The sequence below is a fragment of the Hylobates moloch genome, unplaced genomic scaffold, assembly GCF_009828535.3.
Source record: "Hylobates moloch isolate HMO894 unplaced genomic scaffold, HMol_V3 SCAFFOLD_19, whole genome shotgun sequence".
Classification (NCBI taxonomy): Eukaryota; Metazoa; Chordata; class Mammalia; order Primates; family Hylobatidae; genus Hylobates; species Hylobates moloch.
This window is the reverse complement of record NW_026652294.1, coordinates 30,353,004-30,379,896: the sequence shown is the minus strand read 5'-3', so window position 1 is coordinate 30,379,896 and position 26,893 is coordinate 30,353,004. Positions and strand designations below refer to the sequence as shown.

Here is a 26,893-nt window from a genome sequence, read left to right as displayed (position 1 = left end):
CCCATGTGGGAAGCAGTCTTCTGTGAGGAGGAACTGTGCAGGCCTGTGGGCGGCCAGAACCCACAGAGGATGAAGAGGCCACACCGCACGAGCCAGGGTGGGCTCCCCAGTCCTCACGAGGCCGGGTCTGTGGGTGCTTCATGCATGCCCACTCTCCTTCAGGACTTTCCCCGTGTCGCAGTGGAGGGATGGCAATCCTGGTTATCATGGAGTGATTCATAATAAAAACCATAGTCGAGGAAGTCTAGCTGTTACCCACATAGGCACGATCATCTACATACAGTCCTAACGCTGAATCATGGAGGCTTCACGTTTGTTGGCAAATTAAAATATCACAAACACACAAAGCCCCTGATGCCCTCCCCGTGGCAGACAGACCTTAGCATGTCCCTCATGACCTACCTCTTGGTGCTCATGCCCATGTGGTCCCTCACCTTGAGTGCAGGTGGGACCTGTACTTTGCCTGCAGCACATGGTGAAGGTGAGGTGATGGCACTGCTTCACATTATGTGAACAAGACTCTGACTTGCTGCCTGCCTTGCTCTAGAGATGCCCCTTGCTACCCTTATGGGGCACAGGGCTACATCGAGAAAGTCCACAGGACAGGGGACTGTGGGTGGGCTCTGGGGACTGCTGGAATCCTTCGGGGGTGAAGGAAGCTGGGGAGTGGAGAGCAACCTCCAGCCAACAGTCAGCAATAAAGCGTGGCCCTCAATCCTACAAATAATGTGAATTCTTTCAGTAATCCATTTGGACTAGGAAAGGGATTCCTCCCCAGCTGAGCCTCCGGATGAGGCCACAGCCTGGCTGACATATGATTGCAGCCGTGTGAGATGCTGAGCTGAGGGCCCAGGTGAGCCACACTTGGACTCCTGACCCACAGAGGCTGTGACGGAATAAACATAGAGGAGTTGTTCCAGTCGCAAGGTGGCTGCAGTTTGTTACACAACAATAGACAATAATATACCTGACAAGGTCATAGTTCTCCTCTTTTCTCTCCAGGGGAAGCCATTGTCTTTAAGGTAATAGCCAATAATTCCTCTTCACTTTTTTTTTTTTTTTTTTAAGACAGAGTCTTGTTCTGTTCCCCAGGCTGGAGTGCAGTGGTGTGATCTCGGCTCACTACAACATTCGCCTCCTGGGTTCAAGCAATTCTCCTGCCTCAGCCTCCCGAGTAGCTGGGATTACAGGCACCCACCACCACAGCCAGCTATTTTTTGTATTTTTGGTAGAGACGGGGTTTCACCATGTTGGCCAGGCTGGTCTTGAATTCCTGACCTCAAGTGATCCACCTGCCTCAACCTCCCAAAGTGCTGGGATTACAGGTGTGAGCCACCACACCCGGCCCCTCTTTACATTTTTCTTTGAAGAATCTCTAGAATTTTAAAAATTATTTTGCATTTTGTAAACTTTTTTTATAAACAAGTTTTTGTGACTGTATATATGTTTAATATATTTCATAGTTTCAGTGTGTTCTGAAGGTTTACCCATATGGACACATGTATCTACGGCATTAGTTCTCACTCCTGTACTCACTCCTGTTCTCACTCCTGTACTTCATCTTCCACTACAAGTTAACTTGCTGACTCATTCTCTGCCGTGGATACTGGGTTATTTTAAAGTTTTGTTATCACAAGGAACTAATGAAGATTCTTGTACGAACCTCTGTATATACCAGGGGGGATTTCCACAGAGGATGTATCTAGAAATAAATTGCTGAGTTGTAGGGAAAACACATCTTCAACTCAAGAATTTAGTGCCGAGGTTTGTTTGGAAAGGGCTTCACTGATTTACGGGTCCGAAACCAGTGCATGCACTTGGCGGTCGGCACTTGGAGTCATTGGCCGCTTCCAGCTGTGAATCTTCTGGGCTGCTGGTCAGACTGTGATGGAGTTCACGCATCTTTTCAGTGCTGCTCGGAACTCAGCTTTTCTCTTTGTGAATCATCTGTTCAGATTCTTTACCCATTTTTCTACGAAGCTACTTGTCTTTTTCTGAGCAATGTGCAAGAGTTTTTTGGTCCATTCTGGAGACTATTCCTTTTGTGTTGATACAGATGGAAAATATCTTCTCTTATTCTGTGGCTTATCTTTTTACTTCATTTGTCTTTTGTCAAACAGGACATCTTGATTTTGTGCGATCGCACTGATCGGTTATTAATATTTCCTTCGTGCCTTATGTTTTGTGTGGCCCTGAGGTGGAGAAGCCTCGTCTCACCCCGAGTCACACGTATTGTTCCTGCGTTTCTTGCTAAATGCTCCTCTGTGTTGGTTTTGCCCCTGAAATCTCCACCGCACCCGAATTTTGTGCTTTGCTAGAGGTGGATCCTCCTGCTTATTTGGTCAGTCACTCTTCCAATTTCTGGAAATTTCTAAAATTTCTGCATAAAAATTTTAGTTAGAAAAACTGAAAGTCTCTTCATTCCACTGGGCTGCATGTGCATCAGCTGTGTTAACTCCGTTTGTGAGGGGTGAGTGATTGACCATTGAAGAGAAGGCCCTCAGCACTGCCCTGCACGGAGACATCAGTGAGATGAGAGAAAGGCAGGGCCCCTCATCCGGGAGAAAGGCAGTGCCACAGATAAGCAAATCCCACGGGGGCTGGGAACCTGCAGGGCTGAAATCCCAGCCCCACCGCGTCCTAGACGCGCTGCTGGGCTGCTGGGGCAAGCTTCTCTGCTCGTGAGGCGTTCTCACCTTCAGGGTGTGTACGGCGAAGGCCGTCAGCTAAGAGGACTGTGAGGATGTGAGGTTTTCCCCAGGGAGCCTGGTGCTGGGGGTGGTGGGGGGCTGCCGTGTGGACTGTTTCTGTGGCTTGTGCCCTACGCCCCACATGATTCCGCCCAGAGGGGCTTCCCGGGACCTCTGGGTCCAGGAGAGGTCACGGTCCAGGGGCGTCGTTGGGCTGTGGTGTTCCCCGCCCTGTCCTACAGGCGCCTCCGAGAGCCAGGTAGTAAAGTCACTTATTGTCCCCGGAGCATTCATTTCTGGCCTATCCATGTTTAAATAAAACTTTTATACATCTCAATAATTATATCAATAGATCTTGATCTAGGTAATTAAAATTCAACAAAACATTCCCAAGGATATAACAAACACCCACAAGCCGTTTTAACGACTGCAAGCTGTTCCCCTGAAGGGCTGTGTACTCGCCCAGGGCTGCGGCGCGATGGGGAGGACCTCAGGCGGAAAAAGCATCTTCAGGCTCTTCCAGGCCGTGCACCTGGTGGCATGTTTTCATTAAGTGTTTTATGAGCCGGCGTTGGATCCTTTAATAAGATGACACGCAGCGCATGACAGAATGCAGGAGGGCCGGGCCGCTGTGCTTGCACGCTGTGGCGTGGCTGGGTGAGTTGCTGGCCTTCTCTGAGCTGCTGAAACTCTGGGAGGATGATCCCCAGCTCCAGTGGACATTTATCCATTTGGACGATGTCTCCTGCAAACCCGCTCTGCAGGCGCGGGGCCAGCGGCTGTGAAGGTTATACAGGAGGTGTGGAGGGTTGCAGCTTGATGTTCCGTGCGTTCACCTGGCTCTTTTGCTGTGGTGTTTGATGACACCGGGACGCATGGCAGTTTCCAGTTTTGGTGAACTGCACTTCACACTGTGGCTGAAGGAGGCCAGGCTGGCCTTCACCATGGTCCGTCAGTCAGCCCCCTTCTATGGGTCTTCTGTAGGGCAGTGGGGAGGGTGGTCAAGGTTGAGGGGCAGTAATGACCAGGGCAGGGCAGGTGCTGTTTTGGGGTGGGGGCCTGCGAGGCGCCCTCTGGTTCAGACAGCCTTGATGCTCTGGTCCTCATGTTTCTCAGCTCTAAAACGGGGGCAATGATGGGGCATGCCTCATAGCTGCGTTGAGGTGATGTGGTGGAAAGTGGTCAGGGAGGTGGAAGAAGAAGCCAAGTCTCCAGCTCTGCGCCCAGGCATCGGGGCTCGGGGACTTTGTCCCTCAGATGGCGTCTGGTCCTGTCCCTTACTCCATGGACTGGCTGTGGAAGTCCTTCAGGGTCGTCCTGTGCCAGTGCTGTGGCAGGAGCAGAGAGGCTGTGGGGCAGTGGTCTGTGCTTCTTGGGGACCGAGGGCTCAAAGGAAGCAGAGCTGCCCCAGGGCAGGTGTGCCTCCCTTCCCGTCTACGGTCTGGCTCAGGCGTGGCTGAGATGGGCTGGTGCCTCCCACCCACATGGGGAGCCCACCCGGACTAGAATCTGAACCTCATGAGTCAGCAGCGGCCTCCAGCCAGAGGTGAACCTGCTGCCTGTGGTTTCCTGGGCTTCCCACAGAGCTGGGGGCTCTAAGAGGAGTTGGGAGCAGTGAGAGCTCTGGGTAAGGCCTGGAGCCTGATGCCTAATGAGATGCGGCGGCCAGGGCCCAAGGGGCACAAAATTATTCAGCAGAGTTGAGAATTGTTGCAGTACCCACCTCTCCCAGCTATTGGATTCAGAAATGGACTGGGATGCGAGACACAGTGAGCCACGCGTGGGGCTGAGTGTCTGCAGCCGTCATCACAACGCCACTCTTAGGAGGGGACAGGAGGGCAGTAACCCCAGATGACTGTCCCTGAGCAAAATGGAAAGGGGCTTTTTAGGGAAAGGTGGGGCAGAAAACACAGGAAGGGCTGGATCAGGCGTGGAATCCGGAGGTCAAGACCCGTCCCTCCTCCCTCTCTCCCTCCCATTCCCCTCTTCACTCAGAACGGATCTACTCTGTGTCCAAAGTCACAGCACAGGCAATGTGGGGACAGTTTCGTCTCTTTGGGTCCTTGCTCCCTCATCTTTAAAATGAAGGAACTGGATGGTGGGGTCCAGATATCTTTCACTTCTATGGCTTTTTACTTAAAACTCTACGTTATTTTACTTATTGAACAGAACTGAGAACTGAGTTTACTTCAGTATCAGTGCATTTATATAAATCCTTTATTGAAACATCCAAGGGTCTTGAAGAATAAATAAAATGCCTATTAAAATGCCCATGTCTTGGCATATAATAGATGTTCAGTAAGCAGCAAGTTACTTTTATTGTTGTTATAAGACATGAGTGTTATTAATAATGTATAGTCCTTTATAATTAGCATTAATGCTAACATTGAACAGGACCATCTAAACTGGAACCATGACTTCCCTGAGGGGTGCCATGTGGCCCTGATGAGCCTGTGTTATACAGCACTGTATGGGACACATTCGTGCATAGGTCTTTGCCTTGGAGGCCGATGAGCTTTGTGGGCTACCTGAGTGAGATTTTATGCTTGTTATTCCATGCAATCAAAAGAATTAACATTAGGAAGGGTGGAACTATGGAGGAGGGGTTAGCTTAAGCCATTGGAATATCAATTTCAGGGCAAAGATGATTTAACTTGACTGAACAGAGGACTGCTGGGGAGAGTCAGTGGGTTGGCATCAGTTGGATGGGGAGGTATTAGGGACTTTAGGATTTAGCATTCCTGCAGTTTTGTGACTGAGAAAGACAGGCTGCAGCGATCGGAGGAGGAGAGGCACCTCTGCCTTGTCACTTTGAGCTCTCAAGGAGGAGAGGCGGGATTCATTTATGGGCTTGGTGATGGATGGGAAACCAGTGTACATGTACGCCAGATGTTCAGGAGTGGCTTCCTGCAGGGGGAGACAGAATGAACGTCAGAGCGGGATCTTGCTATTGTCCTTCAGCTCAGGCTCAGGGTTGAATTTGAAGCTGGTATTTGTAGAGGCTTATGTTCATGGCATGTCAGAAAAAGCATTGCGCAATTACTCCCTCCATGGCTGCTGATGAGAAAATTCAGAAAGCGTTGCCAGCAGGCCTTCTGTGTTACCTTCATGCCACCTCTTGGGGGATCCCACATGGTCCAACCTGTCTCCCATGCTGTCTACAATCTTGCTGTCATTATTAATAAAATGTCACTCCCTAAAGAACTCAATGCAATGATTATTTTATGCTTTATTTACATTAAAATCAACAGATGTTAGCAAGTTAATGTCATTTATTATATAAGATATGATGACAATACAATTAGTATTTCTACAACTGTAATTGTAAAATTGACCTTATTAAAATTCCACTTCCTCCGTAATTAAAAAAAACTAATTACTTCTAGTAATTGGACCAGAAATGACATTTTCAGTTCATTAATATTCAGCAAATTGTTGTTGAAGATGTTCTTGGCGCCTTGCACTGTCAGGCTCTAGCATTTCTGTTCGTTTCTTATTTAAAAGTCATCTGGAAATAATAGTTTGCATTTTAACAAGATGTGTATCCATGAATTGATTTTATAAATAAAGTTTTTAATTGCTAATTAATGTGTGGGGCTATGTCTCTGTAACAGTTTCCAGGCATGAATGTGGGGGGCTGGCGAGCTGATCCCGGCTCCCGGCCTGGATGGAGCCCGCCCGCTGCTGGTATTCCTTTTGAAAGCGATGAGGCAGACAGGGACCTCAGGCCATGCTCTGCTGCTCCTGAAAGTCTCTGCCTAATCACTCAGCCTGGGAGGCGGAGGCAAATCAAAATAACAGAGTGTGAACTAGTTTTGTGATTAACTGGGCTCAGCTGAGAAGATTTTTAAAGAACGGAAATCAAGCCATTTAGGGCTGCCCTGGTGCCGTGTTTCCGTGTTCCAGAGCGCAGACACTGTTTGGACGGAGGGCAGGGGAGGGGCATTCTCTCTAAGATAAGGTGGAGCTTGCTGGAAGGGCTGCCATGATCCCATTCTCCCATCGTCCCCTGCAAAGTGACTGTCTTGCCATGTCCAATATGGGCTTGTTTGCAGAGAAGCATTTTCCTCACCAGCTCCCCTGGGTGTCCTGATGTCCTCCTGGCATGTGGAGAGGAAGCACGCGTCTTGAACTGGCAGCTGCTTCAGAACAGGGTGGGCAGGGGGCATGGGGCCGCCAAGAAGGGGGATGCTGCTTTTTCCAGCAGTGCGGGTGCTGGACGCCAAACGGGGTCCCTCCCCGAATGCACACTGCACACATTCTGGAGAACCCAGGAGCTTGCGGGCGTGAGGAGAAGATGGAGTTGGGAAAACACATGAAAAGGAACGGGCGGGGCGAGAACTGTTCTAGATCCTCACGTGAGGCAGGGACCCGGGAAAGCTGAGGCTCGTCAGGAAGGAGCCTGGGCCACGTTTGCCTTTGTTTCTGCAGCGCCCTATTTCTCTAGAAGCAACATGGCTTCGAGTAGGGAAAAATGCGTGCATGTTTAAAGGAAAGAACTTCAAAGATAAGGGGACACCCTACCTCCCTAGGTGGGGATAAGAGTTGTCCTGGGACACTGCAGTCCCACCTGGGAGCCGCAGACTGGTGTTAGCCCGGGCCTCACCAGTCTAGTGATGGTGTGACCTTGGCCGGCCACCTGGGGCTGTGCCTGTGCATAGCTCTGGTGGAGACAGTGAGGTGTGGGGTGAGAAAGTCTCTGCAGTGGTCTGTCATCCTTCCCAGGCAGGTAATCCAGGAGTCTGTGGAGAAAACTGCCTTGGGTTTCCACTGGGCCCTGCTTCAAAGCCTCCTTCAGGGGCCTCGGGAGCAGCCGGAGCCCTGCCCGGTGCCACCTGCCACGCCTAGTTCCTTCTGCACCTGTCCTCTTGGCTGAGTGGGGAGGCTGCTGGGAGCCGGACCCTGAGGGGAGCCAGGGGTCCTGAGTGGGGGAAGCTGCTGGGAGCTAGACCCCGAGGGGAGCCCAGGAGTTCTGGGTGAGGTAGGCTGCTGGGAGCCCAACCCTTAGGGGGACCAGGGGTCCTCGGTGGCCTTGCTGTGCTTCCTGGTAAGGTGGGTCCCAGGCACCTGGGCTGGGAGGTGTGGGGAGCTGGTGCTGCATCCCTGCCCCAGCCAGTTGGAAAGACGTTCTGCATCTGGAGCTTTGTGCAGCGGCCAGGGAGGGGGTAGGCTGTGGGCTCTGTCCCCCGGCGGGAGTGGCTGGCGGGGCTCCCTTCACACCCATCAGACCCGCCACCCGCCCCCAGGCCCAGCCTTCTGCTCCTTCCCTGGCGCTCCTTCCTTTCCCTGCCTGGCTGTGTCTTTGGTGAGCTCACGGCCCCATGTCCTGCCTTGATCTTGCAGGCCACTCCCTGCAGTCCTGAGCGGCTCCAGGCCGAGCCTGTTCCTGTCACGGTGCCGACTCCCTGCTGGCTCTGGGGGCTCCTGGGGACCGGGGACCAGAGGGGTGGAGGCTGCAGGGGAGGGGGCCAGGAAAATGGGTGCCTGTGGCCCCAGGCAGGTGAATGTTCTGGACGGGGTTTCCTCACAGACCCAGCCTTGTTCACAAGGGGCTCCTGCCCACAGCAAGTCCTGGCGAAGGCTCTCTGGGAACTGTGCGGGTGCAGGGAGGTTGGGGGTGGTCACTGTGCTGCTGGAGGTGGTCACCTCACACTTCCCCATCACTGTGCTTGTCCTCAGGGCCCCAAACACCCTGGCACTTCCTGTGTGCGGTGCCCATCCTGCTGCCCAGCTCTCAGATCACCTCCACTTGGAAAGGCGCGGGCCCTTCGTGGCTCCCTGGGGAGATGGCACCTTCAGGGTCAGCTCCCAAGGAGGGTCAGCTGGTGCTGACCGAGGGACGTGGGCATCGGGGCAGACACACTGTCCCCACTCCAGCCCTGTAGAGCCCCCTGCCCCCCTCCTGCCCTGATGCGCCTGGGAGCCCCAGGATGACTCAAGGAGGTGAGGGAGAGGCCTGTGCTGGGCACCCGGCACCTGTCAGATTTCTCAGGTCCTCCCCACGACCTGCTATGTGATGCCCCTTCCCACCCCCGGCGCTGGGGAGAGGGCCTGGTCAGCCTCGCACCTGAACCCAGCAGAGGCTATTTTCCTGAACACAGAGTGGATTCTCACAACCTCTGGGCCCAAGCTCTGAATTCACTGTGGCCAGAGCTGGGAGCTGAGGCTCCTAGGTCCCCACAGAGAACTTCCCCAGGAGGTGGGAGGGGCAGACCCAGGACTGCTGTCCAGGAACAGCACCCACCATCACCCCACGGCCATCATGTCCTGAGTGGGCGTCACCTTCTGGGGTGTGGGGAGAGGCAGCCAGGGCGGGTCCATGCCTGCACCTTTCCCTCCAGGCCTTCCCTGGGGCAAGTCCCCAAGGGGTGGAGAAAACCCGCCCCTGGGAGTGGGGACTCCGGAGCCTCTGCAGGCTCTGCTGGCCCCAGGGGCTCCTGATAAGAACCAGTGGGTGCAGATGGGAGGAAGGTGGAGGACGGGGGGATGCGGAGGCCAGGGAGATGTGGAGGCTGGGGGGGGATGAAGAGGCCCTGCTCTCCCCCATGTCCCTGGGTGGGGGCAGCTGTGATTCCTGGGTGGTCTCTTCGGGATGAGCCCCCCTGGTGTCCCCAACCGAGTCAACTGTTGGGAAGAGGTGGGTCTCCGGGGTTCCCTCCACCTGAAATGAGGTGGCATCTGTGGCTGCTGCTGAGCCACTCCGGTACTTTTGATCTTGATGATTTTCAAAGATTTTCCCTCCAAGGTGGGTCCTCTGCATGAGTAGCCCAGGGAAGGCGGGTGGAACCTGGAGAAATCCCTCTGTGTCCTGGCTTGTCCCTGCAGTGAAACCAAAAGGCCCCTGTCGATGTTGTGGGCTGTCAGTCATCTGCTCGGCCCCTCTCTCCCTTCACTGTGGCTGCTGGTCACCCTGGGCTGTCAGTCATCTACTCAGCCCCTCCCTCCCTTCACTGTGGCTGCTGGTCACCCTGGGCTGTCAGTCATCTACTCAGCCCCTCCCTCCCTTCACTGTGGCTGCTGGTCACCTTGGGCTGTCAGTCATCTACTCGGCCCCTCTCTCCCTTCACAGTGGCTGCTGGCCACCCTGGGTGGCCTCGGGACATGGACAGGCTGTGCAGATGGGAGCATGTCATGTTCCATGCATGCCCCCCACCCTATGCACATTTTAAAATACGTGTGTGTGTGTGTGTGGTTGGAAATATCCATAGTTTGTCAACCCATGCACATATGTGCACACCGGCTGCCATCGTGGTGGGGGACATGCATTCAGCCGTAGGTATGTTAGAGAACCCTGAGTGTACCTGTGCCTGGCGTGAACTCCTAGCTCGGCACTGTGTGTGCCCCGAGACCCGTTGGCTCCCTGGAGCCTTTCTGCCATGCCAGCCCTGGCAGGAGGACTTCATCCCTGACAAGCAGCTTCCCTGAGGGCAAGTGAGGGCTCGAGGGTCAGGGATTGGGGGCCTGGAGACAGCGTCTCTGACACTAGCAGGCAGCCTGGAGGCTCTGTGTGTCACAAGTTGAGAGCCGTGCCCTTTGCACTCAGAACCTGCTGAGCCCCATAGAAGCAGGAAGGTCAGCGTCTGCCTTTTTAATGCAAATCAGAAAGGAGTCTATACTTACTCCAAGGCCCTATGGAGGGAACACAAGGATAACTTGATGCGTTCTTTCTTCTTCTTAAAGTGGGGTGGACTCATAGTTAGGGAGAGATCAATGGGTGATTTGAACATGAAGTTTTGCAGAGCTGTCAATAACAAGAAAGTTTCACCTCAATCCTTTGGAAAACTCTTTTAGAATGACCCACCCGGCCTTCTGATAACCCTTGCTTGGAATCCAGGTGAAGTGGCCCCTCCTGGCTCCCTGCACCCTTCCTGTCCCTTTCCCACCAAGTATCAACCCCCACCCCTTACCCCTCCACACACATGTTCCCCCAGAAATCTCAATTAGAGTCCAAGATAGGATTAAACCTGACAAAAAGAGAATTATTGTGCTGAAGAAGAGTGCAGATGGCAAGCTCACATGCTCCCAGGACGTAATAAAACGTCTTAATTTTACAAATTCAATGGCAGAGATTCTAAACCAGAAGGTGCCATTAGAAATTGTTGTCAAGAGAACCCCCACCCCAATTTTAACATGAGGCATCAGTCACACCTCAAAAACCTCTCAATCATGGAGATTAAGTTCTCAGAAGATGGAGACGTGGTTGCATGGGAGACCAGAATTGTAGGGCTGGTTCTGCTGAGCACAGGGTGAAACGGTGGACCCCCAGCTCCTCTGAGGTCCTGGACCAGATGCTGGGGGGATGGGTAGAAGTGGACTGGTCTATAGCCAGGTCCGTCCCAGCGCCATGGAAGACCATGCAGAGAGGTTCGACCACCACCCCTCTGAGACAACCCTGGACCCACTCCTGACCTAACTTGTATACACCTTTGGGTCCTGATCAGCGTGTCCAAAGACCCCTGGAAACCCAAAGCTGTGGGGTATTTTATTAAGCTTCAGTGGCCTGAGTGGAGCCGATGGAGGGCTGTGGAGAGTCTGTGTCCCACGCGGGCGAATGTCTGCTTCTCGCACCTCAGGGCCTTTGAATCCGCTGTGCCCTTTGAATAGGGGCTCTTCTCCCAACTCCTTCTCACTCCTCACCCTACCTTTGCCCTCTGGCCTGGATACATTCCTTTTTCTCAGAACCACCTGACTTTCCACTGGAACATGAGCCAGAATTGTTAATCGTGTGATTGGATGAATGTCTGTCTCCCCGCTGGGTCAATACTGCATGAGAGGAGGGGCCAGTTCAGCTTGGTTCACCGCAGAATTCCCAGGGCATTCAGCAGGAGCAGATGCAGGTGGGAGTTCACATCATACTTGTTAAATGGATGAATAAATAGGTGAGTGAACATTATAGGTGCAAAGGGAGGATGGATCTGTCTGGCTTTTGGGATATGACCAGGAGTTTCAAAGAGAAGATGGAAATTGAGCTGACTTGATATTTACCAGCAAGACTTGAGGTCAGGGTTTGGGAGCACTTCAGGCAGATGAAGCAATTGAGGAAGTGCATGCGTGGGGCTCATGTGTGCCCGGCTGGTGGATCCGCAGGTAGCTTGGCATGGCATGCATGAAGCACAGCAACGTGCATACAGCAGGTGCTCGGTAAGTGCATGTTTCTGCACTAACAAGGCAGTCGGCATATGTGGTTTGGAGCCAGTGCGGTGCAGAGTGGTTCAGAGCACAGCCTCTGGAGTCAGCCTCCTTCATGGAATATCGACTCCACAGTTAGCCGGGAACAGGAAAGAAAATACCTCCTGAAGCTGAGGTGGAGATAAAGTGATGGTGTCACCATTTCCCTCCCCTTAGCACAGCTGACCAAGACTGGGGGATGCTGTTTTTCAGAACGGTTAGCTTCTCCATAGGTGAACACGGTTGGCTGAATTATTTCCAATTCTTTGCCCTTCTTGTACCTACCCATTTTGCTGTGTGACTCTGCAAATCTCTCTCCCTTATTAGTCAGGATTCTTTAGAGAAACAGAACCAATAGGATGGATGGATAGATAGAAATAGATAGACAGATAGATAGATAGATAGATAGATAGATAGATAGATAGATAGATAGATGTGGGGCTATGATTAATGTCTAGCTCCCCACTGGGTCAATACTGCATGAGAGGAGGGGCCAGGTCTATAGATAGATATAGATGTAGATATCTATATACATATTAGAGAAAATTTATTATGGGAATTGTCTCACAGGATTACGGAGGCCACAAACTTTTTGGAGTGCAGTAATGCAATCTCGGCTCACTGCAACCTCTGCCTTCCAGTTTCAAGCGATTCTCCTGCCTCAACCTCCAAGTAGCTGGGACTATAGGCACTTGCCACCATGCCTGGCTAATTTTTGTATTTTTAGTAGAGACAGGTTTTCACCATGTTGGCCAGGCTGCTCTCAAACTCCTGACCTCAGGTGATCCACCTGCCTCAGCCTCCCAAAGTGCTGGGATTACAAGCGTGAGTCACCGCACCCTGCCCACAAACTTTTACTCTATGCAGTCTGCAAGCTGGAAACCAGGAAAGCTAGTGGTGTGATTGAGTCAGAGTCCAAAGGTCTGAGAATTTAGATTCCAAAGTCCGAGGGAAGGAGGAGGGGGATGAGCCACCTTGGGAAGAGGAGGGGAATCTCTCTTCCTTTTGCCTTTTCATTCTGTCGGGGCCCTCACAGTTAGATGATGGCTGCTCACACTGGTAAGGACAGAGCCTCTGTACTCAGTCTATGGGTTCAAACTCTAGTCTCTCCCAGAGATACCCTCGCAGACAAACCCAGAAATAACACTTTACCAGCTATCTGGGCACCCCGTAGCCCAGCCAAGTTGACACCTACAATTAACCATCACAGTGGTGGAGTAGGTTTTATTCTGCCACCCATGTGGGTTTGGTCACCGGACTAGCTTTGGCCAGTGGCATGGTAGTGAGCATGGCATGAGCAGTCCTGACTGGCACCTGTGAACTGGGAGCTGGCCTAGCTCTCTTGATGGGCACCTGTGAGCTGGGCTAGCTCTCTTGCACTCCTGTCTTTTGTCATGGGAAGGATATGCTTCCTCTAGTAGCTGCTGGCCAAGGAGGGTGGGAGCCATGAGGCACAGACCTGACCCAGTCCAGCCTGGCAGAACCCCCCAGCGGCCTGCAGGGATGTGAGTAAAAAGAAGTGTTTGTTGTGTGTGCTGCTCATTACATAGCGGTGGCTGATAAACACACCTAACTCCACCTCATGCACTGCATGGCTGCCTCCACACCTCCTGACACACGCTGTCTTCTGCACTCTCAGCTGAATCCATGTGAAATGCTCCAGGACAAGGACATGTATGGTTCCCCTCTTCCCCCATGCCTGCTCCCCATTCCAGATGGGAAGTGTCGTTGCCAGAGACCAAATAGGTTTAAGGGAAATTTGTGGGTCAATCATTTGGCCAACAAAGCCACTCACTTTGCTGGAAAAATGAAGTAAAGACGTAGAGCAGGTTTTTTAAAACTTGTTTTTATCTAATTTTTATTTTATTTTATATTTTTGAGACAGAGTCTCACACTCTCTCCCAGGTTGGAGTGCAGTGGTGTGATCTCGGCTCACTGCAACCTCCGCCTCCTGGTTCAAGAGATTCTCCTGTCTCAGCCTCCTGAGTAGCTGGGATTACAGGGGTGTGCCACCACACATGGCTAATTTTTGTATTTTTAGTAGAGACAGAGTTTTGCCATGTTGGCCTGGCTAGTCTTGAACTCCTGAACTCAATCGATCCACTCGCCTTGGCCTCCCAAAGTGCTGGGATTACAGGTGTCAGCCACTGCACCCGGCCAAAGTTTGAGATTTAAATTGTATCTGTTCTCCTATTGATAGACAACTGTGTTGGACCGATAACTATATATTGTAAGTAAAGCGGCTATGAATGTTTGTGGGTGTTTTTGTAAACATACATTTTCATTACTCTTGGATAAATACCTAGCAGTGGAATTGCTGGGCTAAAAAGTATATATTAATACTTAGCTTTATAAGAAATCTGTAACCCTTTTTGCAAAGTGAGTGTGACATTTTACATCCCCATTAGTGATGTATGAGTGTACTAGTTGTGCCAAGTTTTGGCTGATATTTCATAGTGCCAGTCTCCTTCTATGTACCTGCTCTGGTGGGTGTGTAATGGTAACTCACTGTCGCTTTAATTGCATTTCCCTGACAGATGATTTGGAACACCCTTTCAAATGTCTGTTGCCTATTCATATAGTTTCTTCTGTGAAGTGTCTGTTAAAGTCTTTTGCCCATTTTTCATTATTTGTCTTTTTTATTATTGAAAGCTATGTGTGTTTTAATCCAGATATACATCCTTTCTCAGATATATACTTTATACAGATTTTCTCCCATTCTCTGCTTGCATGATTTACTTAGCAGGGTCTTTTGATGAGCAGAAATTCTTCAACAATTCCAGTTTATCAGTGTTTTATGGTTATTGCTTTCTAAGTGCTGTGTAAGAAATCTTTATTTACTGCCAAATCATGATGAGATTTGTCGTTATGCAGGAGCCCTCTTGATGTGCTGGTGCAGTGTGTGTGGAGGGAAGGGAGCATTATATAGGCCTTTGTTTAACTCAGTCTTTTGGTGAGCCCAAGTTAGGGTTTTAACAAGTTAGACATTAAATCAGAATAAATTGTGCACAAATACATTGAGAAAGACGAAGAGATGGAGACTGAAAGGGGTCAGGAACTAAGGAGCTAAGAGGAGTCAGACTCCTCTGGCCACTCTGAAGGAAGCCGTTTTCCTTCTCCCGGGTTGGTTAAGCTTTTTCCCCTGTTGAACTGGCTCTGGTAATATAGCTTCTTCCGAGGGCAGGACTCATTGAGAAGAACAGAACCCCCTGGTTGCTTTTTCCGCCTCCACCTGCTGGAAGCACCAGGGGTTCTTTTCTCCTGCGGGAACCTGGTGGGGCTCCCGGAGGTAAAGCTCACAAAAGCGTGGAAGTCCCCTCCCCACTAAAATTAGGCCTCTTGGACTTTTAAACTCTCAGATTGTTTTGTTTTGAGCCTCCAACAATTTTTCGATTACAATTTAGGATTTTCTACCCCAACATTGGACCCCATACAGGTTTCTGCTCCTGAACTTCTGCTCCTGATAAGTGTGATTCTCTGTATCCACCTGTCTGTCTCTCTGACTTTGGGGAAGCAGTTTGCCCCGTGACTGCAGTTCTGTAATGGCTCTAAGAAGACTTGTTGATTTTCAATTTGTTCAGCTGGTTTTCCTTCTTAAATCTCACTTTTCTTTTCCATGTGGATATCTGGATGTGTTAAGGCACTATTTGTTAGAGAGTTTATTTCCTCTTTGAATTGCTTTGGTGCCTTTGCCAAAAAAGTTAATTGACCCTCGAATTGTTCATCTATTTCTGAACTCTACTGTGTTCTATTGATCTATTTGTCCATCCTTATCCTCATGTCTTATTTATTTTAATTTTATTGTAAACCCCAAATTCAGGATGTGTGAGTCCTCAGCATTGTTGTTTTATTTTTATTTTATTTTATTTTATTATTTTATTTTTGAGACAGTCTTGCTTTGTCGCCTAGGCTGGAGTGCAGTGGTGCAATCTCGGCTCACTGCAACCTCCGCCTCCCGGGTTCAAGCGATTCTCCTTCCTCAGCCTCCCAAGTAGCTGGGATTACAGGCATGTACCACGACGCCCAGATAATTTATGTATTTTTAGTAGAGATGGGGTTTCTCCATGTTGGTCAGGCTGGTCTTGAACTCCTGACCTCAGGTGATCCACCTGTCTTGGCATCTCAAAGTGCTGGGATTACAGGCGTGAGCCACTGTGTCTGGCCTGTTTTTATTTTTATTAATGCTGCTGAGATTATACTTGTGATCACATTGAATCTAGAGGTTAATTTAGTGAAAGTTGATGTTTAAAAATATTTAGTCATCCCATTTTTAAAAATGGTGTATCTTTTCATTTATTTATAGCTTTAGTTTCTCTCACCATCTTTTTTAGTTTTCTGTACAGTTTTACCTGCCTTTTGTTAAACTTATTCCCAAAAATTGCATTTAAAAATGTTTGTTTTACAGTTGTTTATTGGCAGTATATAGAAATACAATTTATTTTTATATATTAAATTATATCCTGAAGACTTGATAAATTTACTTATCAGTTCTAATAATTTTTTGTTGATTTCTTAGGTTTTTCTATATTAATAATCATGACATCTGTGAATTCAGATTGGTTTTCTTCATTTTGTTACTGTGTGCTCTTAACTTTTCTGGTCTTTTTTATTTCTCCTCTTGGCATTTTTGCACTTCTCTTTGCATAATGTTAACCGATTACTCTAAATTTGCATTTTTTATGTACCCCTGTAAAAGGAAAATAAATCTTGGAGGCCCCAAATCACTAAGCTAAAGGGAAAAGTCAAGCTGGGACTGCTCAGGGCAAGCCTGTCTCCCATTCTATTCAAAGTCATCCCTCTGCTCACCGAGATCAATGCATATCTGACTGCCTCCTTTGGAGAGGCTAGTCAGAAACTCAAAAGATGCAACCGTGTGTCTCTTATCTACCTGTGACCTTAAAGCCCACTCCTCGCTTCCAGTTGCCGGCCTTTACTTCCAGTTGTCCCACCTTTCTGGACTGAACCAGTGTTCATTTTACGCATATTGATTGATGTCTCATGTCTCCCTAAAGTGTTTAAAACAAAGTATGCTTGGACCATCTCAGGCACATGTCGTCAGCACCTCCTGAGGCTGTATCACGGGCATGGATTCCTAACTTAGCAAAATAAACTTCCTAAACTGAGAACGATCTCAAATATTCAGGGTTCACACCACCATCTACTTAGAGTTGATAAAACTTCTTGTGAAATAGAGGATCCTTATAACAGGGTAGTCCTTTGTGCTACTGTTGTGCATTACTGCTGTATGGGATATAAATCTCATATATATTTTTGCTATTCTATGTCTTTCAAATAAACTAAGAAAAGAAAAAAAAACTGTACGTGTATATTTATATATGTCTATCTACGGTGCAGAAAAGGGTTAACTTAGTAGGTCTGAGTTGCTCAAACCCTGCAAATTCCCAAGAAAGGGCTGTATTTGGGGCTAAACCTTAACCAAGATGAACTCTGAGCCAAGATGAACAGGGGCATCCTGTTTGATACGAGTGTTTTGTATGTCTGAAGTCTTGGGCCATGCTGTTTCAGTTTGATCAAATGGTTTATGTTAACAATGTGACTCATAGTGAATGCTTTATTTGGGGTTATGCCTGAGGCCTTGGGCTATGCTTAATCAGTTTAGCCTCCCGGGGAACTGGAGTCTGAGTAGTTGAAGTCAATCTTTTGGGGACTCCATGCTTATGTGACTGACCCCCAGTAAAATCCCTGGACTCCAGGGCTGAGGCGAACATTTCCAATTGGCAACACTTTGCCCGTGGTATCACACGTTGTTGCTCGGAGAATTAAGTGGGTGCTGTCCATGCAACTCCACTGGGCAGAGACGACTGGATGCTCGGCCTGGTCTCTCCTGACTCAGCTCTATGTACCTTTTTCTTTGTTGGTTTTAATCTGTCTCCTTTTGCTGTAATAAACCATAGACATAACCATAACTGTTTCTGAGTCCCGTGTGGCTTTCCAGTGAATCATCAAGACCAAGGGTGATCTCAGGGATCCCCAAAACAGACATATATATATATATATATATATATATATATTCATTTAAAAATTCTTTTATAGATATCCACATAATTAGCATCTTTGACAATTTGTATTCCTTTGCTGAGATCTGTCAAAAGACCATCGATATTTCTCCTCAGCTTGAAAACTTTGTTAAGCAATTTTTTGTAGGGGAAAAATCTACTTGCAATTTATTTTCTCAGTTGCGATTCATGTAAAAATATTTTGTTTTACCTTAACTTTTGAAGTTTACTTTCTTTATGTGTGTATATGGGTTGACATTTTTCTTTTTTAGAGATTTATTTCCGTTGTCTCCTGGTCTCTTTTGATTGTGATGAGAAATCAGAAATCGTCGCACCACTGTTCCCCTGTATATAACATATTATTTCTCACTGCCTGCTTTTAACATTTTCTTTTTGCCCTTTTGCATTTTAATAATTTCATCTTGCCGTGCCTTGGTGTTTCATTTTTATTTATCTTGTTTGTGACTCATCAAAGTTATTATATTTATAGATTCACCAAATTTGGGATTTTGGGGGCCGCTTTCACCAACATGCTTGGTGTATTTTAAAATAATGTCCCTTCTTCAGTTTTTCTGTGCAGCTTGTTACTTGTGCTATTTAGATCTTTTATTTTCTTAGCAGATTCCTTTTCTGCTTGTTCTATCAGGTACTGACAGTGATGTCTCCATCACTGCGGGTTCATGTTTGCTTTCTTCACTTTGGTACTACATTATGAGGTATAGAAACATTTTCAAACACAACTTCCTGGTGAAAAATTTTAGTATTCTATAGTGGTCCTCCTTTTTTTTTTCTTAATAATGCCTTTAATAATAACTTTAAAGAGTATTTATTTCTGATATTAAAAAGTGTATTCATTTCTGATATTAATATAACTAGATTCACTATATAATTTTTATCTTTCAACTTTCCTATGCTTTTATATTTTTCTTATTACTCCTTGGTATATTTTGGATATATGTCTCTGCCCGAATCTCATGTTGAATTGTAATTCCTGATGTTGGAGCTGGAGCCTGGTGGGAGATGGTTGATCATGCGGGTGGATTTTTTATGAATGGTTTAGCCCCATCCCATCACAGTAGTCCCTGTCCTCACAATAGCAAGTGACGTCTTGCAAGATCTGGCTGCTTGGAAGTGTGTGGCATTTCTTTCTCTCGCTCTCTCTCGCTTTCTGGCTCACTCATGCTGTTGCCATGTGATGTACCTGCTCCTCCACTGCCTTCTGCCGTAATTGGAAGCTTCTTGAGGCCTCCCCAGAAGGAGATGCCGCCATGATTCCTGTACAACCAGCGGAACCATGAGCCAGTTAAACCTCTTTTCTTTATAAATTACGCTGTCTCAGATATTTGTGTTTTTTTTTTTTTTTTTTTTTTGAGATGGAGTCTTGCTTTGTCGCCCAGGCTGGAGTGCAGTGGCATGATCTCGGCTCACTGCAACCTCTGCCTCCCAGGCTCAAGCAACTCTCCTGCCTCAGCCTCCTGAGTAGCTGGGATTACAGGCACCCACCACCACACCCAGCTAATTTTTGTATTTTTAGTAGGGATGGGGTTTCACCATGTTGGCCAGGCTGGTCTCGAACTTCTAACCTCAGGTGATCCACCTGCCTCGGCCTCCCAAAGTGCTGGGATTTACAGGCGTGAGCCACTGCACCCAGCCTCAGATATTTCTTTATAGCAATGTGAGAATGACCTAAAATACTCTCGTTAGTGAAATATAGTTGAATTTTATTGACTATAGTCTGATTGTTTTTGTCTTTCTGATGGAGTTTTTATGCTGTGTGCATTTGTGTGAATCGGTAATAGGTCTGACAGTATACTCGCACTCGTACGTTGTGTTTTTTTTCTAATCTTTCTTTAGTTGTTTTCCCTCCATTTTTACTTTATTCTGCAGTGACTTTTTTCCCTTTAAAACTTTTCTCTAACAATTTGGGCATTGTACACTATATTTCTATTATTTTGGTGATTAGTCTACAAATTTTGTCGCTCATATACTTAATCAAATTATAATATCAATCTCCTAAACCTTCTTCATGTATTACAGAAACCTCAGAATATTCTAATCAACTCTTTCTGACTTATTTACCTTAGTTGTCAAAAATCCAATATTTCTTTTTTTGTAACTCTATAAGCTTTATTGCTATAGTTTTGCAGAGGTAAGTTTATCCCGCCTTGCCAATTTCTTTGCACTTCTATCTTCTCTTTCACTTCAGACCTTCCTTCTGATAATGCTGTTCTTCTGTGTGAAATATATACTTAATTCTATACTGATTGTAGATAGGGTATATTGGCGCACACCATGTATATATTGGGTTTTCTGAAAAGTCTAAATTTCATCCTTGTTGAAAGATGTTATTTCCAGTGATAGACTTCTATATTAACAGCTGTTTTATCTCAACACATTGTAGATCTCATTCAGCCATCTTGTTGCTTCTGTGTTGAGGCTGATAAATCAGCGTTTGGGCTAAACCTTCTTGGAAAGTTATCTCTCTTTTCTCCCCAGCTACTTTCAGATCCTCCCTTTATCTTTGGTGATCTATAATTTCACCATGATGTTTCTCTGTGTACGTTTTGTTCATATGTATTCTGTTTGGAAGTAGTTGGCCTTTTTGATATGTTTAATTTATTTTATAGGGTTTATTTTTTTGGAAATTTACCAGCCATTATCTTTTAAAATACTGTCTGTGTCTCTTTTCATCTCTTTCTGGGCATTCCAATTAAATGTGTGTTAAACCTTCTCACTCTGCCTTTGTGCTTCCTGACCCCTCTTAGTCTCCATCTCTTTGTCTTAATGTATTTTTGTATAATTTATTCTGATTTAATGTCTAACTTGTTAATTCTCCTTCCTTTCCTCATCCTCCTCCCTTTTCAACTTTGCCTAATCAGGCATTAAAACTGTCCTGTGAATTATTAATTCCGAGAGTGATGTTTTTCACTTTCAGGGGTTACATTTGCTTCTTTCAAACTCTGCTTGCTTGCTGCTCACCTTCACAATCTGTCTTTATCTCTTGGAACATGTTAGTGGTCTGGGTCTTTTACTGTTTTTAATTCTCTTCGTCATTTTTTTCTGCCAGCTTTTGCTCACTCTTCCTTTTTCCTTGTCTACTTTGTGATTTGGTTCACCAGGAAGTGCTTACTGTTTTGCAACTTTTCCTATGAGATGTTCCATAGCCCTGGGATGGAAGTGGTTTACTCCAGAAAGAATTTGTGTTTGTCTCTGCAAAAAGAAAATAAAATTTCAGGACCTTCCAAATTCATCATGCCAAGGGGAAAAGTTAAGCCCTAGAAGTGGAATCATATAACATGGATGTTTTTCTTCCCTGAGGTATGATCGTTGCTTCTTGACCTGTGTGTTGAGATGTTGTACGTGACCCCAACTACCTGTTCCTCATTCAAACTAGAGAGTAGACCCTGTGACTGTTACTTCTCTACACTAAAATGTTAGGCAACCCTCTAAGAGTGCAATCAAGAGTAGTCAATCAGGCCAGGCGCAGTGGTTCACGCCTGTAATCCCAGCACTTTGAGAGGGCAAGGTGAGCATATCACTTCAAGTCAGGAGTTGGAGACCAGCCTGGCCAACATGGTAAAACCCCATCTATACTAAAAATACAAATATTAGCTGGTTGTGGTGGTATGCACCTGTAATCCCAGCTACTCAGGAGGCTAAGGCAGTAGAATTGCTTGAACCCAGGAGGTGGAGGTTGTAGTGAGCTGAGATCGTGCCACTGCACTCCAGCCTGGGGGACAAGAGCAAAACTCTGTCTCTAAAATAAAATAAGAGCTCAGAGTTGAAAAGAAAATGAGCACTCAAACAAAAGACTTTTCAGCAAGGCAAATTTACTTCTGCAGAAGGGTGTTGCTTGTGCTCTTGGCTGCTGCGAGAGCACACCAAAGAAAAGAGGGAAGGAGTTTTTATCTCTAACGCAGTCCCTAACTCTGTGTCATTCCCCCATGGGCTGGGGTTGGACTGCACAATCTAAGCTGACTCAAATGGCTATTGTGAATTTTTTCCCAAATAAGGAAGGGAAAGGGGGATGTGCATTACAGGTCAGGACTGGTGGGAAGACTTGTTTACAAAGCAGTAACTAAGCAGGTAACTAGGGGTGAGGAGGTACAAGGAAGTTGTTCTCAGGAACAAACAACAAGGAAGTTGAACAGGTTACACCTTTGAAGAGGAACTTACTGTATCTAACATACAGGTAACTGGTTTCCATGTAAATATATTTCTCACTCCTGGTAATACTGCAGTTATCTCTAGATGACAGCAGTGCTTCTCAAACTTTAGTGTGGTCACCAACCATCTGAGGATCTTGTTAAAATGCAGATTCTGACTCAGCAGATCTGTCAGGGGAGGGGCCTGAGATTCTGCATTTCCATCAAGCTCTCAGTAATGCTGACCCTCTGTTCTGGGGGGCACAAGAAGGCATAGGCCTCCTGAACACACTGAGGTGGCATCCCCACCTGCTGCTGTGACCACCCAGGGGGTTCTTTCTGCCCACTGTGCAAATAAAGACCATGGCATTGCTGTAAGGAAAGAGTTTAATTGAGGCAAGGCCAGCCATACCATGTGGAAGACGAGTTATTATTCAAATCGATCTCATTGAGGCTCCTGGATTAGGGGTTTTTCAAAGGTAGTTTGGGGGAAGGTGTTGGGCTAGCTGGGAAATGGGTGCTTGCTGCTGATTGGCTGGGATGGAGATGAAATCATAGGGAATGGGAGTTGGGGTAGCTGGGAAATGGGTGCTTGCTGCTGATTGGCTGGGGTAAAATCACAGAGGGTGGAAGCTGAGGTAGCTGGAAAATTGGTGCTTGCTGCTCATTGGCTGGGGTGGAGATGAAATCGTAGTGGGTGGGAGCTGTCCTCTAGAGTTGAGTTGCCTGTGGGTGGGGCCACAGGAGTGGCTGGCAGTTCCAGGTGGAACCATGTGGGTCAGACATGCAAAAAAAACCTGAAAAGACATCTCAAAAGACCCATCTTAGGTTCTACTCTAGTGATGTTATCTGCGGGAGTAATTGGCGAAGTTGGATATCCTGTGACCTCTAGAATAATGGCTGGTAATCCTTTATGCCTACGTCTTAGCAGGACTCAGGTGCCTCTCCTTCACCTAGCCGGAGGCTCTCTCATTAGCTTTACAAAGGCAAAAGCTATGGAACTTTGGGGAAGGCCTATTATCATTTAAACTATAACCTAAAGATCTTCCAAAGTTAGTTAGGTCTAAGCCCAGGACTAATTAAGGCAGCTTGAGAGCTAAAGGCAAGAGTGGGGTGAGTGACATCAGATCTCTTTCACTGTCATAATTTTCACACTGATAAAATTTCTGCAAAGGTGATTTCACCTGCTTCGTGCAGCTGGCACAGGACTCTGGGTCATGAATACAAGTGTCTGATACCCACAAGCCTGTCCTCCACAGATCCTTACTTGCAGCTCAGACCAATGGCGCTCTTCAAGGAGTTGAGTCTAAGAAGTACTGGGGTCATCTGGACACCCTCACAGAGGTCTGAATATGCAACGGATGTCCTCTCTATCCCATAATAATGAAACATGTGCACGCAGAGCCGTCCTTCTAAGCCACCTTCTGAAACAGTGGGTGCCATTTATCTTCATGCACTCGGAGTCTTCTCTGCCGAAGACCTTTTTCTCTCTACGAGATCCGCATACCAACTCAACACTGAGGGCTAATAAAAATGCCCAATAAATTCAGAATACACCTTCAAACAAGAACACCATATGCAAATGGCAAAGTAATTCCATTGTTAAATGTTATTCCTGAAACACTTGTGTGAGCCAGAGCTATTTAAATTGTCGGTCCAGTATAATTGCTGTTGTGTTTTCTGGCAGCAACAAAGGCTCTAGTCAAATGGCTGTAAAATATAATAGGCAGTGCTCCCGGCTTTTGTTTTCCAGTGTAAACTACTTGCATTACTATTTACATATCAATGAAAACTTCCTTTCGCTAAATCATGCAAGTAGAATAGCAGGGTTCAGCACAGTCCAGGAATGGAACACTGGAGATCACTTCGCAAGCTATTTCTTTTTTATTTATCCCAGATCCCCAAACATTCAGGCTGGCCAGGCCTGTAATGCAATTACTCTGAGTCTCTGGCTCAAAAGTGCTGGTGTCTATTGTGCCCATTTGATCTGGCATGGATTTAGAGATTAGAAGGCACGAGATGACTTCAACCCCTTGCTGAATCGCTGGTGCGCTGAGCGAAAGATGGGATTGATTGCAAAGCCGCCAGGGAATGCTAAAGTGGCCTGGATTTTTTTTTTTTTTTTGACTTTAGGAATTGCATGAAGTCTTTACACTCTTTTTACAGTCAGGAAAATCACAATTTAGTTTCAGCACAAAATATGCAGTTATAAAGGGGATGGCCACTGTATTGGTTTGTTTAATGCTGCTGTAACAAAATACCATAGGCTGGGGGCTTATACGCAATGGAAGTTTACTTCCCACAGTTATGGAAGCTGGAGGTCCAAGGCGAGGCTGCAGCAGATATGGTGTCTGGTGAGGACCCGCTTCCTAGTTCACAGATGAGTGTCTCGTGAGGACCCACTTCCTGGTTCACAGATCAGTGTCTCATGAGGACCCACTTCCTGGTTGACAGATCGGTGTCTGGTGAGGACCCACTTCCTGTTCATAGATCAGTGTCTGGTGAGGACCCGCTTCCTGGTTCACAGATCAGTGTCTCGTGAGGACCCACTTCCTGGTTCACTGATCAGTGTCTGGTGAGGACCCACTTCCTGGTTCACTGATCAGTGTCTGGTGAGGACCCACTTCCTGTTCATAGATCAATGTCTGGTGAGGACCCACCTCCTGGTTCATAGATCAGTGTCTGGTGAGGACCTGCTTCCTAGTTCACAGATGAGTGTCTCGTGAGGACCTACTTCCTGGTTCACAGATCAGTGTCTCATGAGGACCCACTTCCTATTCATAGATCAGTGTCTGGTGAGGACCCACTTCCTGGTTCATAGATCAGTGTCTGGTGAGGACCCACTTCCTGGTTCACAGATCAGTGTCTGGTGAGGATCTGCCTCCTGGTTCATAGTCAGTGTCTGGTGAGGATCTGCTTCCTGGTTCATAGTCAGTATCTGGTGAGGATCTGCTTCCTGGTTCATAGATCAGTGTCTGGTGAAGACCCGCTTCCTGGTTCATAGATGGGTGCCTTCTCTCTGTGTCCTCATATGGTGGAAGGGGTGAGGGAGCTCTCCGGGGTCCCTTTTCTAGGGCACTAATCCCATTCATGGGGACCCCACCCTCATGATCTCATCACTTCCTAAAGGCCCCACCTCCTAACACCACCACCTGGGGGGTTAGGATTTCAACAAATGAATTTTGGGGGAACACTAGTAGTGTTCAGACCCTAGCAGCTATTCATATGTGGGAGGAAACAGACAGCCCATGCAGGCAGCGGCAGGCAGTGCAAGACTGAGTTATTTACCATTTGTCTGTGGTGACCAAGATGTGATGTCTCCACTATAACAGAATCATAATCCGTCCCTTTTACTAAATGTCCCTAAAATAAAATTATACATCATTGTGAAGGCATATGATCTGTGAAATGTCAGAATGGCCAAATAATAGTAAAATACTTGCAGTTAAATCCTCCACTGCTCTTGGTTCCACCTGACACATAGGCTGCACCAATGGCTTTGCCCTGAAATCTCCCTGAGCTCTATTTCATCTATGAAGGTCCCCCAGATGAATGCTACACTCCTTGAGCGCAAAGTTTAACTGTTTTTTTTTTTTTTTTTGACTGAGTCCTGCTCTGTTGCCCAGGCTGAAGTGCAGTGGCATGATCTCAGCTCACTGCAACCTCCGCCTCCTGGGTTCAAGCGATTCTCCTGTCTCAGCCTCCCAAGTAGCTGGGATTACGGTTACCTGCTACCACGCCTGACTAATTTTTGTATTTTTAGTAGAGACAGGGTTTCACCATGTTGGCCAGGTTGGTCTCAAACTCCTGACCTCAGGTGATCCACTCACCTCAACCTCCCGAAGTGCCGGGATTACAGACATGAACCACTGTGCCTGGCCTAATGGTTTTATTGTTTATGTGCACAGAATCACACCATGCTATAATGCCAGAGCCAGAGAGGACCTAAGCATGGCCCTGGTACACCATCCTGCAGTGGCAGAGTCTCAGTGGGTTATGGCTGGCAGGGCCCAGGGCTGCACCCAGCTTCAGCAGACATGGGGAGGAAGGGCACCCTGCTGCCTCACCACAGAGAGGCCTTCAGGAACGTGTGAGCAGTATTTTATTAATTACATCACTTCTTTTTAAGTTAGGAAAGACAAAGGAAGAGGGCAGACCTAGGGCATCCCCGATTGGCTGAAGTTGCTTCCTCCTTTGGCCCCCTCTTTCATTATCTGGCCAGGAGGTTTCTCAGACTGGAATGCCCTGCGTAGACCTGGGTGATGAGCTTGTGTTGTTTCTGGACTCTGAGTATATCCAAAGCCTGCTGTGTACAGGTGCCCCAGGCTGTGCCTTGGTGCATAATCCGGGCAGGGCTTCTCAGCCTGGGTGCTGTTGACACTGTGGGCCAGATAATCTCTGTGGAGGGGCTGTCCTGTGCAATGGGGAAAACCGAGTCACAACCCTGGTCTCCACCCACTGTATGCAAGCAGAACTCTCCAGCAGCAGCAGCCAGAAATGTCTCCAGACAATGCCACATGTCCCCTGGAGGGTGCAGTTGACCCCCTCTTCTCATGTGAAGACCATTGGATTACAGCATGGATCCCCAGCCCCCAGGCCATGGACTGGCATGGGTCTGTTTCCTGTAGAACCCAGCAGCATAGCAGGAGGTGAGTGAGCCAGTGAAGCTTCATCTGTGTTTACAGCTGCTCCCCATCACTCGCGTTACCTATCTCCTGAGCGCCGCCTCCTGTCAGACAGCAGCTGCATTAGATTCTCATAGGAGCGCGAACCCTATTGTGAACTGTGCATGTGAGGGATCTAGGTTGTGGCTCCTTATGAGAACTTAATGCCTGATGATCTGTCACTGTCTTTCCTTCAAAATGTTTTTTTG

At 47.6% G+C, this 26,893-nt stretch overlaps 1 pseudogene; it reads left to right on the top strand.

Annotated features, from left to right (window-relative positions):
* The first annotated feature begins 15,773 nt into the window (after nucleotides 1-15,773).
* On the top strand, nucleotides 15,774-19,467 carry LOC131381994 (UPF0764 protein C16orf89-like; annotated as a pseudogene).
* The last annotated feature ends 7,426 nt before the right edge of the window (nucleotides 19,468-26,893 follow it).